General features: G+C 41.3%; 1 pseudogene; it reads left to right on the top strand.

Moving 5' to 3' along the window:
• The first annotated feature begins 3,053 nt into the window (after positions 1–3,053).
• Positions 3,054–11,452, top strand: part of LOC102872188 — a 52,155-nt pseudogene continuing 43,756 nt past the window's right edge.

An 11,452-nucleotide genomic window follows, 5' to 3' on the forward strand; every position in this document is an offset into this window, starting at 1 on the left:
TATAGCTCTCTCCTTGTCTTTTTCAAGCATGCATTGCTGCCTCCATCCTAAGAAGGGTGTGCCTCTTTTCATATGTGGCTTACAATTCCATTAACAGTCTCTCTCACGAAAGTAAGGAGACCTCCCCTCTTTTTAGGCCCAGAGAAAACTGGGTACATGGTTGTCCAGCTTCTTGGAAAAGAGAGGACTAATCACAAAACTCAGGGCAGTCCTGTACAAAAGCCTTGCCAATGTTTGAGTCCTCAAAAGCTACTAATAGAGCCCTTTACCTTGTAGGCACTTAGATTTCTTAGATTTCTTACGTATTTATAGCTGCTTTTTGTTTTAACAAGGGTTCCATTCTGTCCATTATTAGCGACATTGCATCTGGGCTGACCATAGCTTCTTCCCAATAAAAAGGGAGAAACTGGGGAAAGCATCCTGCTCATCAAAGAGAAAACTGGAGTAATCCTGTGAACTAGCCCTAGAGCCAATTTCACATGTCTAGTAGTCTCTTAAGTGGCTTTCTTAAGGGGAGGCCCACTCTTGAGAACTAGAAACCCAGGCTTTAGGTCCTGTAAAGAACTTTGCCTTAGAAGGGCTATGGCTCTTTCAGTATTTACTTTTCTGTACTCGCTTCTCTGCACCCAAGCTGTAGCGAAGGGTGTTCAGAAAGTGCTGTCGCACTACCATAAGACATACATTCACGTACAAAGAAGTAACAGCTCCTCCGCCTTCACATTATAGGATCAGGACCCTGGACAGATTGTCCTGTCCCCTCTAAAGACCAAAAAGTTGAGGGGCAGGGTCCCCATTCAGAATGGGGCGGGGCGGTTACACTCCCAGTTATGCACTCAGTCTGAAGTCTCCAGTAGTACGGTTTAGAAGGGATGCTCCTCTTCCTCACGCATTTTACTTTGTGCAGACCAAAGCCTTTTCTCCCTCCTGAAAACTCAAGGTAGCGACATGGGCAATGAAATTGTAATCAGGGAGTCCACTAAACCATCTCTGTCATTCTTTAGTACGAATGATCGTTTTCTGGGCATCAGATAGAGCTGGAAACTACCCATCTTTTCGGGCCCTAATGCAGAGTCTAAATTTCTTGCCTTCCATCACAAACATTTCATGCAAGAGGATCTGAAAGGGTTGAGTTTGATAGTTTGCCGATTTTCTGTAAGAGCAATTCTCACCTGGAATTGAGTTCCTTAATTCCCAAGTGCAAAAGCAACCAATGAAATTTCTAGAGAGAATACAATTTAAATAACATCTGCACACTTAAACTGTGCAAGCTCAAATCAGCTGACTACTGAGATCTGGATCTTGCCACATAAATATGTAGTTTATGCTATGTATAAAAATTCTGCCATTACATACCACTTTCTTGCTTCTTTATAAATATCTAAAAGGCAAAAGAGGCTAGTAGTAATATCTTTTCTGAAATAATCCCATGATATATGGATATTTGGTACATTTTCACTACAGAAACATGAGAATTAATTTCAGGCTAAGCGAAGTATGGGCTTTATTTTCCAGACTAGTGGGATGAAAGGCAGTTTTTCTTAGGCTGAGTAGCCTTAGAAAGCAGACTCCTTAGAATATTAACTCAAAGAATGATTCTAAAAGAAAAAAAAAAATCTACATTTCTAAATAGAATTTCAAAATAAGATTTTCATGCTAGCATCGAAAATCCATTAGAAAATTTGTGAGCCATATGCTGATTACCCAAGCAGCATGCTAACTTGGTCAGTGAAAAGTCTGGTTTCATGTTCAGCTGTTTCACTTTATTTTCAATACTTGCAAAATTTAGCTTATAATTTCATTATATTGTGGGAAAGACAAAGCAAATAAAATCTACATCTATAAAGCAAAATATCTGCGTTAATGAAAGAATTTTTTTAAAATAATTTTCCTTCTCCTTAAAATTTACTACACGAAAATAAAATCTGATGAAAGTTCTCCTTAAAATTTACTACACTAAAATAAAATCTGATGAAAGTTTTCCAGATTTCTTGGGCTCTTTTATTAATACTACACACACGTTGGAGAGAATAAAGACTACTTTATTGTTAATACCATTATCTTCATGTCTTTAACAAACTCTTACCAACAAAAAACTGCATGAAAAGAAACAAACATTAGATCAAAAAAGAAGGGAAAAAGTGTCTCAATTTTCGTTAGCCTAAACTACAGGTGATTCTAATATAAAGTAATTCAGCTTTGGTTTTAAAAGGTAACAATTAACATATACATTTATAAAATAAACCTGGAGAAAATACCTACCTTTGGACATTAAACTCTTTTGACTAAAAAGTCTCCCAATAGAAACAATAAGTTGGTTAATAATTTACAAAATCACAAATTTCCAAAATAAAAGATAAAAAGATCATTAGAACTTGTGTTTTATAGTGCTACTTAATGTCTTTCTTACACCGGACAATACCCAAATCATTGAAACTAAATGAAATGTTGTACTCAAAGCGTTCAAAGTGGAGACTGCCCATTTCTTCTTATGGTTATCTACTAGGAAAATGAAGAAAACTCTCAGATAAATCTTAACATTTAACAACAAAGACTAACAGAATTTCACCACTCCAAAAAGTCTTCCTCCTTGCTATAGCTTTATTCTTTAGCCATATTCTTTTCACTTATGCTTCTTCATTGATATTTTAATGTTCAGAGTTAAATATATCAATTAAACATTTAAAATTGGAACAGAACAATCCATGTGACAGAATCCTCTCTCACAAAATACGTTCCTTTTAAGCATTTGAAGAAAAGTTAACTACATGTAGCGAAAGCTTAAAATTCGATAAAATATTCAAATAACCCGACATTCCATGTTTCTAAAAGGTCCAAACAGAACCAATTTGAGTGCTAATAGCTTTCTCCAGAAATTTAAATGGTTTTCACTAGTACTCAAAGGAATGAAGCCAGAGACTCACTCTATACTCTAATCAACACTCCAATTTCCAAAGCCGCAATTCAATTCGTAAACGTCAGTTTGGGCAGAGAGCAGTAGGGGTCTTGAAGTAACTCAAAGATCTTTTTCTCCCCCTTCTGACAGTCTACCAAAAATGTCACGTCAAATTCAACCTACTATAAAGCACCTAGACCACCCTTCCAAGGACGCAGGACACAAGCATAGACACCACGGCAAAAAGCTGTCCAAAAGCTTGGCCCCAAAGAAACGCAAGGGGCCCACACCAAAACGAATCAGAACTCACATGAGGGTCCCGCAGGGACCCGGGGAAAGGGAGGTGGCATTTATTCAAGGGTATATAGTTCCGAACCAAAAAAAGTTGCCTGAGCCGGTCCTTGGATCTCTATTCAAGTTCAGGCTCATGGCCGATATATCTGCGGGGTCCCTTCTTCTACAGACATCTTAGCCGGCCTCAGGGGCCCAGTGTCCCTCAAAGGGACGATTCTCTAGCTTCACATCCGTTCCTTTTGTCCCTGGACAAAGGCAGAGGAGGCAGTTGAGCTGACCTAGCGCCTTGGGGTAGCAAAAACGGCCTGTTAGGTTCACCATCCTTGGGCCTGGCATCATCTGCGATGTCAGCACCAATGTATTATTTTTACAACGTATCCTGGGCGGGTGCGTGCATTTTGGGGGAGGCGGCTGGATAGAGAAGAAGAGGGGTTGTTAGTGGAGCCTAGATTACAGAACCCTCCTTTCTTCCCCCTCCCGCCAGGATTGCTGTGCAGGGAGTGCCCGCGCGTCTGGCGCACTGTCCCAGGCCCTGGGGCGAAGGTGGCCGGAGGGAAATGAGGCTCAAGGATTGCTAAGCAAACTGCACCACTGGTGATCACCCGTGCCTGTAAAGGTATAATTTTTTCTTCTTCTTCTTTAAGGGGGATGTTGTTTTGTTCTTTTTTGGAGGCGTAAGGGGGTGCGTTGCTGCACTGCCCAGGGTCCCTGGGCGGGAGGGTGCGGGGAAGTCTGCAATGGTACAATAATCATTTCTGCGGACTGAAAGGCAATTAGAGGGGGACGGGGTGGGCGGCACCTCGAGCTGTGGCAGTGGAGCAAGGAAGGTCGCGAGGGGCTTACCCGGGCGGGCGGGAGCTGTCCTGCCGCAGGTGAGGGAGGGCGCGCGCGAGGCAGGCGCTAGGCAGGCGCGAGGACGGGGGAGGGGAGGAGGGCGCGCGCGCGCACACCTGTGCTGGACGGCGGCGCGAGCCGAGCTGCGCCTCACTCGGGCTCGGCTGGCTGAGGAGGGAGGAGGGCGGGCTGGCAGGCGGGGGCGGGACGCCGAGGAGAGGACGAGGAGGCGGCTCGGGTGGCTGGCACGGCTCTCGCTCGTTCTCCCTCCCGCCGGCAAGCCCAGCTCACACCCCGCTGTCCCGCTCACTCACAGTCCCCTCGGCTGGCCCTCCTCCCCCTCCTTCCCCTGCGGGATCCGCTCGCCGCCGCTGCCGCCGCAGACGGCAAGTCGTGGCAGCCAGACGTCGGCGCGTAACCCGGCGCTCCGTGCGTGACTCCGGGCGACGTCAGCGCGCGCTCCGCTCTATTCACCAGTTCCCCCTTATACCCCCCCTCCGTGACTCGCGCCCTCCGCCCTCGCGTTCCTCCGTTTCATTTGCAGCGGCAGCGGCCACGGGGCGCGCACACTCAGCCTCGCGCGCGCGTGTGCGCGTGCCCTCCTGCCGTTGGCGCGCCAACAGCCCGCGGCCCAGGCCTCAAGACGCTTCTGAGAGGGGGCTACGAGCGGCTTCTCGGTCCACATTTCCGCTACCCCCGCATGGAATGACCCAAAAATTAGTTATCCCTCCGTAGGCTTGTGATGGCGGTGGCTCGGCACAGGGAGGAATGAAGTCTTACGGGGCCTGCGCCAGCTTCAATTTAGGGCCTTTAGCATCGTTGCTGCTTTTGCTGCCACCCAGTCACAGGACCCCCTCCTCGATTTCTCTGGAGGCAATAGGCCTTTCATCTCCGGGGAGGGTCTCACCTTGGCCTTCAGACACCCGCCGAAAGGGGCTGGAAGGGCATAATTAGCATGAAAAAGGAGGTGAAGACCACGTTCAAGCTCTAGCCCCAGGGATTCTTGACAGGAAGCGTGGGGTTGCTGCCCAATCTCTCACGCAGCGTAGGTGAAGCCTGGCCCCTCTGAGGGGCTGTGACTAAGGGCGAACACTAATATTATTTATGCGTCCTTGAGCTGAGAGGGAGAGCGTAAAAAGGACAAGTTAGTTTTCATAAACTGCTATTCAAGGGCAAGATGCAGGATTGTAACAGGTCCTTGAAGACTTTGAAAGAAAAAAAAAATTATGTTTGCCAAATTTTCAGTGCACAGTGTGACTTTTGTTCTCACCTCTATCCTTCAATACTGTAAACAGAAGTAACGTGTGTGTTAATTTTTTTTAAATTGCGAAAGAAATAGAAAACTGCCTTAGCAGCTTCATAATCTATTAGCTGAGAAGTCAGTCTGTGCTTTAGGAAAACTTTATCACAGCCCTAACTTATTTAACCGAGTATGTTTTATTTTGAAATTACCGTGTTCTAAAAGATAACCCACTTCTTTAGTTAATAGTAGAATTTTTAAATTCATTTTTTACCATACCCCCCCAGAAGCTTGTCTAATAAAGTATTAATCTAAGAAGAAACAAATGTAATTGATAAATTAAAAAGTCGAGTCACAAAAACGCTAGTTGGTTTAGCTTGCTTGAAGCCTGTCACTGCTAGAGAAGTCTAGGTCTTCTCTCTTTAGTGGGTCTTCACTAACACAGAGATCCTTCAATTGTTTTTTTCTAGTTATCTTAATGACCCATTATGTACTGTAGACAATGCCAAATGGCTGAATAGAAACAAATTCAAGGGTATTTCTAGAGACCCTCAAATCATGATGGACTGTAGAAAGGTTTGGGTTTAAAATTTTCTGCCATATAAAAGTATAGCAGATAAATTATTGTATAAACTTAAATAATTATAAATTATGTAAATTATGAAACCACTCCTTTTTTGTATTAACAGCAATGACAATAAAATGTTTATTCATTCCTGGTTAGAAGTAAGGAAAGTATTGAGAAATGAATGAATGGGTCATTTCCTCTGAATTGCTTATTTACTCACCTCATCTTTAGGTGGCAGCACTACTATATAAATATTTTTTAAATTACAGACTTCTACAACATGATACCCTAACATGTTTTGTCTACATGCTTCCAGCTATATTGTGGAAGTTAGAAGTTGGTGAAAATATGAAACTATAGCTGAGAAGTTAAAAACAAAGACTTTCATATAATAAAAATACAAATATTGAGGGGAAAGTATTGAAAAGTTTCAGAAAAGGTTTGATTTTTAACTGTATCTTTATTCTAGACTTGGTCTCGTATAACAAAAGATAACCTTTCAACACAAATAATAGCTTCTCAACAATGCACATTTATCAAGCATTAAAAAGTTCAAAATAATTGTATAGTTACCAGTATTTCAAAATCCAGGTGCTATTTTTCTTCATTAAATAGCATCAACTTTATGAAGAGACTAAATGGGACCTAATTGTTAACCTTTATAGAAGAAAAGGATTCTTGGCTTCTTTCCTGGTTTCCCTAAATTGTTCATATGCAGAGTAAACCACCATCACTCAAGGGAATGAAAAGACAAGCTAAAGAACATGTAAAGTGGTAACATTTTACAGATATTTCTGACATCTTAATTTACCCTAGTTTTTTGAGAGTAATAAATTGGGATGTACTGAATAAATAACAATAAATTGAATCACAGGAAAGCATATTTTCTGTACCCCTTCTCCAAACAACCCAATAAAATGACATTTATATGCATTTCAAACCCTAAAACTGCATTAGATTCATAGTGCAAAGAATATACAAACAACTAGGAATGGGAAATTGGATTATTTTGGGGTAGATGAAGTGTTAATAAAATTTTTCTTGATGGCATCTTCATCTTAAGTTTAGGAGGCAGGGGCAGAGCAACCTTGTGATTTCATGTCTGTGGTAAAAAAAATTAGGTGAGTAAATACAGATTAGTAAATAAATATAAATAATTCCATGCTTACCTTGCTTACTTGGTATTTTGACTTTATTAGGGATTGTAAATTTGAAAACAGGCTTTGATTATGCCAGAATGTGCTGAGGAGTTGGGGGAGACAAGTTGACAACCCAGGAGTAGAAACTCTGATGTAGTTAAAGAAAAGAGGGGGAAAGTGAAATTATTCACTACAGATGAGTAAGCACAAGCAAATCTGTGCTTACCTTGCTAAATGAGTAGTCCACCCCTGTTGGGGGAGGAGCCTCAAGCTTCCAGCAGTCCTAACACTCAGCAGCAGTTTGTATGTTAAAATTTGGAAGCACTCTGATGCCAACACATCATGCAGCCTGGGGGCTTTTGCTCCAAACTTCTGCTAACTCCCTGTTGGCAGTGAAGTGTTCTGTTGAACAAAGTTTGCACGTGTTTAGAATGAGAAGTGGTCCTTCAGGCATTTATCTGGTTTTCTTCCAATTTAGGGACTTGAAGGCAAGGGTCAGAAGCGTGAGACTTGGAGAGTTTGTACGTACTCTGAAACAGACTATGCTAGTGATCTTGAACTTTAACTTAAACAATGACAGCTCTTTTGTTGGCATAGAAATTATTGAAGTGGCTTCTTTTTTAAGTTAATTACTCTGTGACATCTTAAATGCTAACCCAATGAACCAGTTCTAAGAAGATAAGCAAGACCTTTGTTGAGGACATGTTGTTGTGTGTAGTTGAGTCAGAACAGACTCATAGGAGTTGGTTTTCATTTCTCATCCTACACACATCCCACACAGTCACCAAATTGTTTTTACCTAGAAGATACTTATATGTAACTTCAAAGTGAAGGGACCAGCAATTGCTTAAACTTGATCTCATTTTTCAGATTAATAACCATTAGCAGGTGATCTTTTTAAGTATCAATGATCTTTTTACTCACCTCTTCCATTCTAGGGAGCTCTAGTAGCCTTGTGATAAGGAGCTGCACTGACTACCCAAAGGTACAGGATTTGAATCTACCAACTGTTCTTTTCCTGTGAGATTTACAGCCTCTCAAAACCTGCTGGAGCATCAACTATGACTTGGTTTCAATTTACTGGTACATAACAGCAACATCAACCTGCCATCCTAGAAGGAACCTTGATTGTGCAGTGATTAAAGCATTTGATTGCCAATCAAAAGCTTGGCAGTTCAAATCCACCCAGCTCCCTCAGGAGTTTGCTTCTGTAAAGATTTATGGGAGCTGTTACCCATCATGCTTGGAAGGCTGGAGCAACAGCACAGGAGAGGAAGACCCTGAATGAGATGGATTGTCTCAGTGACTGGGGTAATGGCAGTAAATGTGTCAGAGAATGAGCTTGGCTCAAGATAGAGCAGGGTTCAGAGCTGTTCTACATAGGGTCACTATGAGTCACAAGCAACTCAATGGCACATAATAATGACAACATGGGAGCTCTGGTGGTCTAGTGGCAAGATGTGCTGTAATCCTGAAGGCACACAGTTCAAAGCCACCAGCTGCTCCATGAGAGAAAGATGAACAATCTCCTCTTGTGTGATTAACTGCCTCTGAAAACCCACTCTAGGGTCAGACTCTACTCAACAACAACAATGGGCAAGTAATAAATGTTGGAGAGGATGTGGTGAGATAGGGACTCTTATACCTTGTTCGTGGGATTGTAAAATGGTACAATCACTCTGGAAGGCAGTTTGGCACTTCCCCAAAAAGCTCAACATAGAAGTTCCATATGACCCAGCTATTCCACTGCTTGGAATACTTCAAGAAAATAAGAACAGACACTTAGTACACCAATGTTCATAGCAGCATTACTCACCATAGCAAAACATGGAAACAGCCCAGATGTCCAACCACAAATTAATGGATTGAAAAATTATGTTACATTCGTACAATGAAATACTATACAGCATACAGGAGCAATGATTTTGTAAATTATTACCTTTTCTCTGGAGGAATTGAAGAGCATTATGCTGAGTGAACTAACAGTCCCATAAGGACAAATACTGTATAAAACCATTATTGTAGAACATATATGAGGATCCAAGGAGGGTGGGAGCAGAGGAGTGAAGATGGGGGGGGAGGTGCAGTTAATCATAGGGTCACACAATTTGATGGGTGGGGGTGGTGAAGGAAATGGGAGAGATCTGATATTGAAAATAATGTGTCTGAAGTTTGTAAATAAGCCAGTATAAAATAAAAAACAAAACAAAACAATGGATCATTCTAGTGTGTTTCACAGGCTTGCTGTGAGTCAGTGTCAACATGATGGCAGTGGATCTTAGTGTTATTGATTAACATCACCTGACACAGAAGTATGTGCTAATTTGCCTTGTCCCAGGGGCTCCCCTTTTTGTGTGAAACATCTACAAACACTCCCAACTTAATTTGTTTGTTTTAAAGTAATTATAAAAGAAAATTCTTGCAGAATATGGGAATGCACGGTTCCAAGTGCTATTGGGATATTCCTTAAATTTTCATTGCTGATTGAAGAGCAATGAAAAGACAAGAGTACAAAAGTAAAAGCAACATATTGAAATGATACTATTAAGCTTACTATGAATCAATTTGTAGGATACAAGTATGGTAATTTAAAAATGGTAGTTATTCTTGATACTTCTGGCAAGTATGTGCTTTAAATGCTTACTTGCAACTTTCCTTACTTGTAACTTTTTGTTTTATTTCTTTCCTTTTAAAAATAATTTAAAAATCCAAAAGAAAATGCATACAAAAAGGAAAAAAAACAAAAGTAATAAAAATATATATGGTTACAGCTTAATCTGCCACGACTTGAAAGTACTGTTGAAGCTTGTTGTACATTTTATACTGACTCCAAAACTCCTTTGGTTGCTTATTCTTATATATCAAAGTGTTGCCATTTTGCTAAGAATACATATGGTATAATCTGATAGTACTGCCCTCTGAGGCTAATACAGCTCATTTTTGTGACTTAATACAGTAGCACTCTGAATGGGGTGGCAAAGATCACATATTTTCTTCTGCTAAGTAAAGTGTGTGTGTGTGTGTGTGTGTGTGTGCGCATTTGTGTGTGTGTGTAAGATAATACTCCAGAGAAAAGCCACAAAGTGTATTCTTTCTTTAATATTGTATATGTTGTTGTTATGTGTCATTGAATCACTTGTGACTCATAGTGACCCTATGTACAATAGCCCTGAAACTTGCTGTAACCTGTGCCAAATTTACTGTCTGACACACCTACCCTCATTACCCCAGTCACTGAATCAATCCATCTCATCAAGAGTTTTCCTCTTTTTCTCTGTCCCTCCACCCTTCCAAGCAGGATGTTCCTCTCCAAGGATGGGTCACTCTTTGCAACACACCCAAAGTATGTCAGATGAAGCCTCAAAATCCTTGTCTCCAAGGAACAGCCTGGTTTCACCCTCTCTAGGATGAAACTGTTTGTTTTCCTGGAAGTCGATGTTATGTGCAACACTCTTCTCCCACACCACAGCTCAAAGGCATCAATTCTCTTTCTATTATCCTTAGTCATAGTCCAGCTCTCTATTGCATAACAAGCAATTGTGAAGACTATGGTCTGGATCAGGTGCACCTCAGTCTCCAGAGTGACATCATTGCTCTACAGTACTCTACAGACATCCCTGACAGTCAACTTTCCCAATGCAATTTGTCTTTTGGTTTCCTGGCTGCTGGTCTCAAGTGCGTTGACTGTGAAGACAAGCAAACTAAAGTTGTTAACAATCTCCATCTCTTCACCATCTATCGTGATGCTGCCGATTGGCCCAGTGGTGAGAATCTTTGTTTTCTTGATGCTGAGCTTCAATCCATGTTGAAGACTGTAGTCCTTGATCTTCTGCAGCAAGTGCTTCAGGTTTTCCTCAGTTTCAGCAATCAGGGTGTGTCATCTGCATAACACAGATTGTTGATGAGTTTTCCTCCAGTCTTAATGCCACTTTCTTCCTCATACAGCTCAGATTCCTGGATAATCTGTTCAGCATATAGATTAAAAAGGGATAGGATACATCCCTGGCATATACCCTTCCTGATATTGAACTGTGCAGTATCTCCTTGTTCTGTTCTGATAACAGTCTCCTGGTCCAAGTGTCACATAAGAACAATCAAGTGTTCTAAGATCCTCATTCTCAGAGTCGACCACAATTTGTTGTTATCCACACAAACACCTTTGCATAGTCAATGAAGCACAGATAGACATTTCTCTAGTATTCTCTGCTTTCAGCCAAGATCCGTCTAACATTAGTTACAATATCCCTAGTACCACGGCCTCTTCTAAACCAAGTCTGAAAATCTGACAGTTCCCTGTTGATGTACTGTTGTAGTCATTTAAGGATAATTTTCAGCAGAATCTTGCTTGAGTGTGATCATTCCCCCTTTATGTTTGTTTTTATTATTATACTAGTTTATTTATAAAATTCTAATACATTGTGTTTCAGGACAGATTCTTCCAATGCTTGTGTGTGATTTTAATGATATTCTTAGATAATTTCTAC

This window comes from Elephantulus edwardii, unplaced genomic scaffold (genome assembly GCF_000299155.1).
Source record: "Elephantulus edwardii isolate Elephantulus edwardi_28Jun2011 unplaced genomic scaffold, EleEdw1.0 scaffold00095, whole genome shotgun sequence".
NCBI lineage: Eukaryota > Metazoa > Chordata > Mammalia > Macroscelidea > Macroscelididae > Elephantulus > Elephantulus edwardii.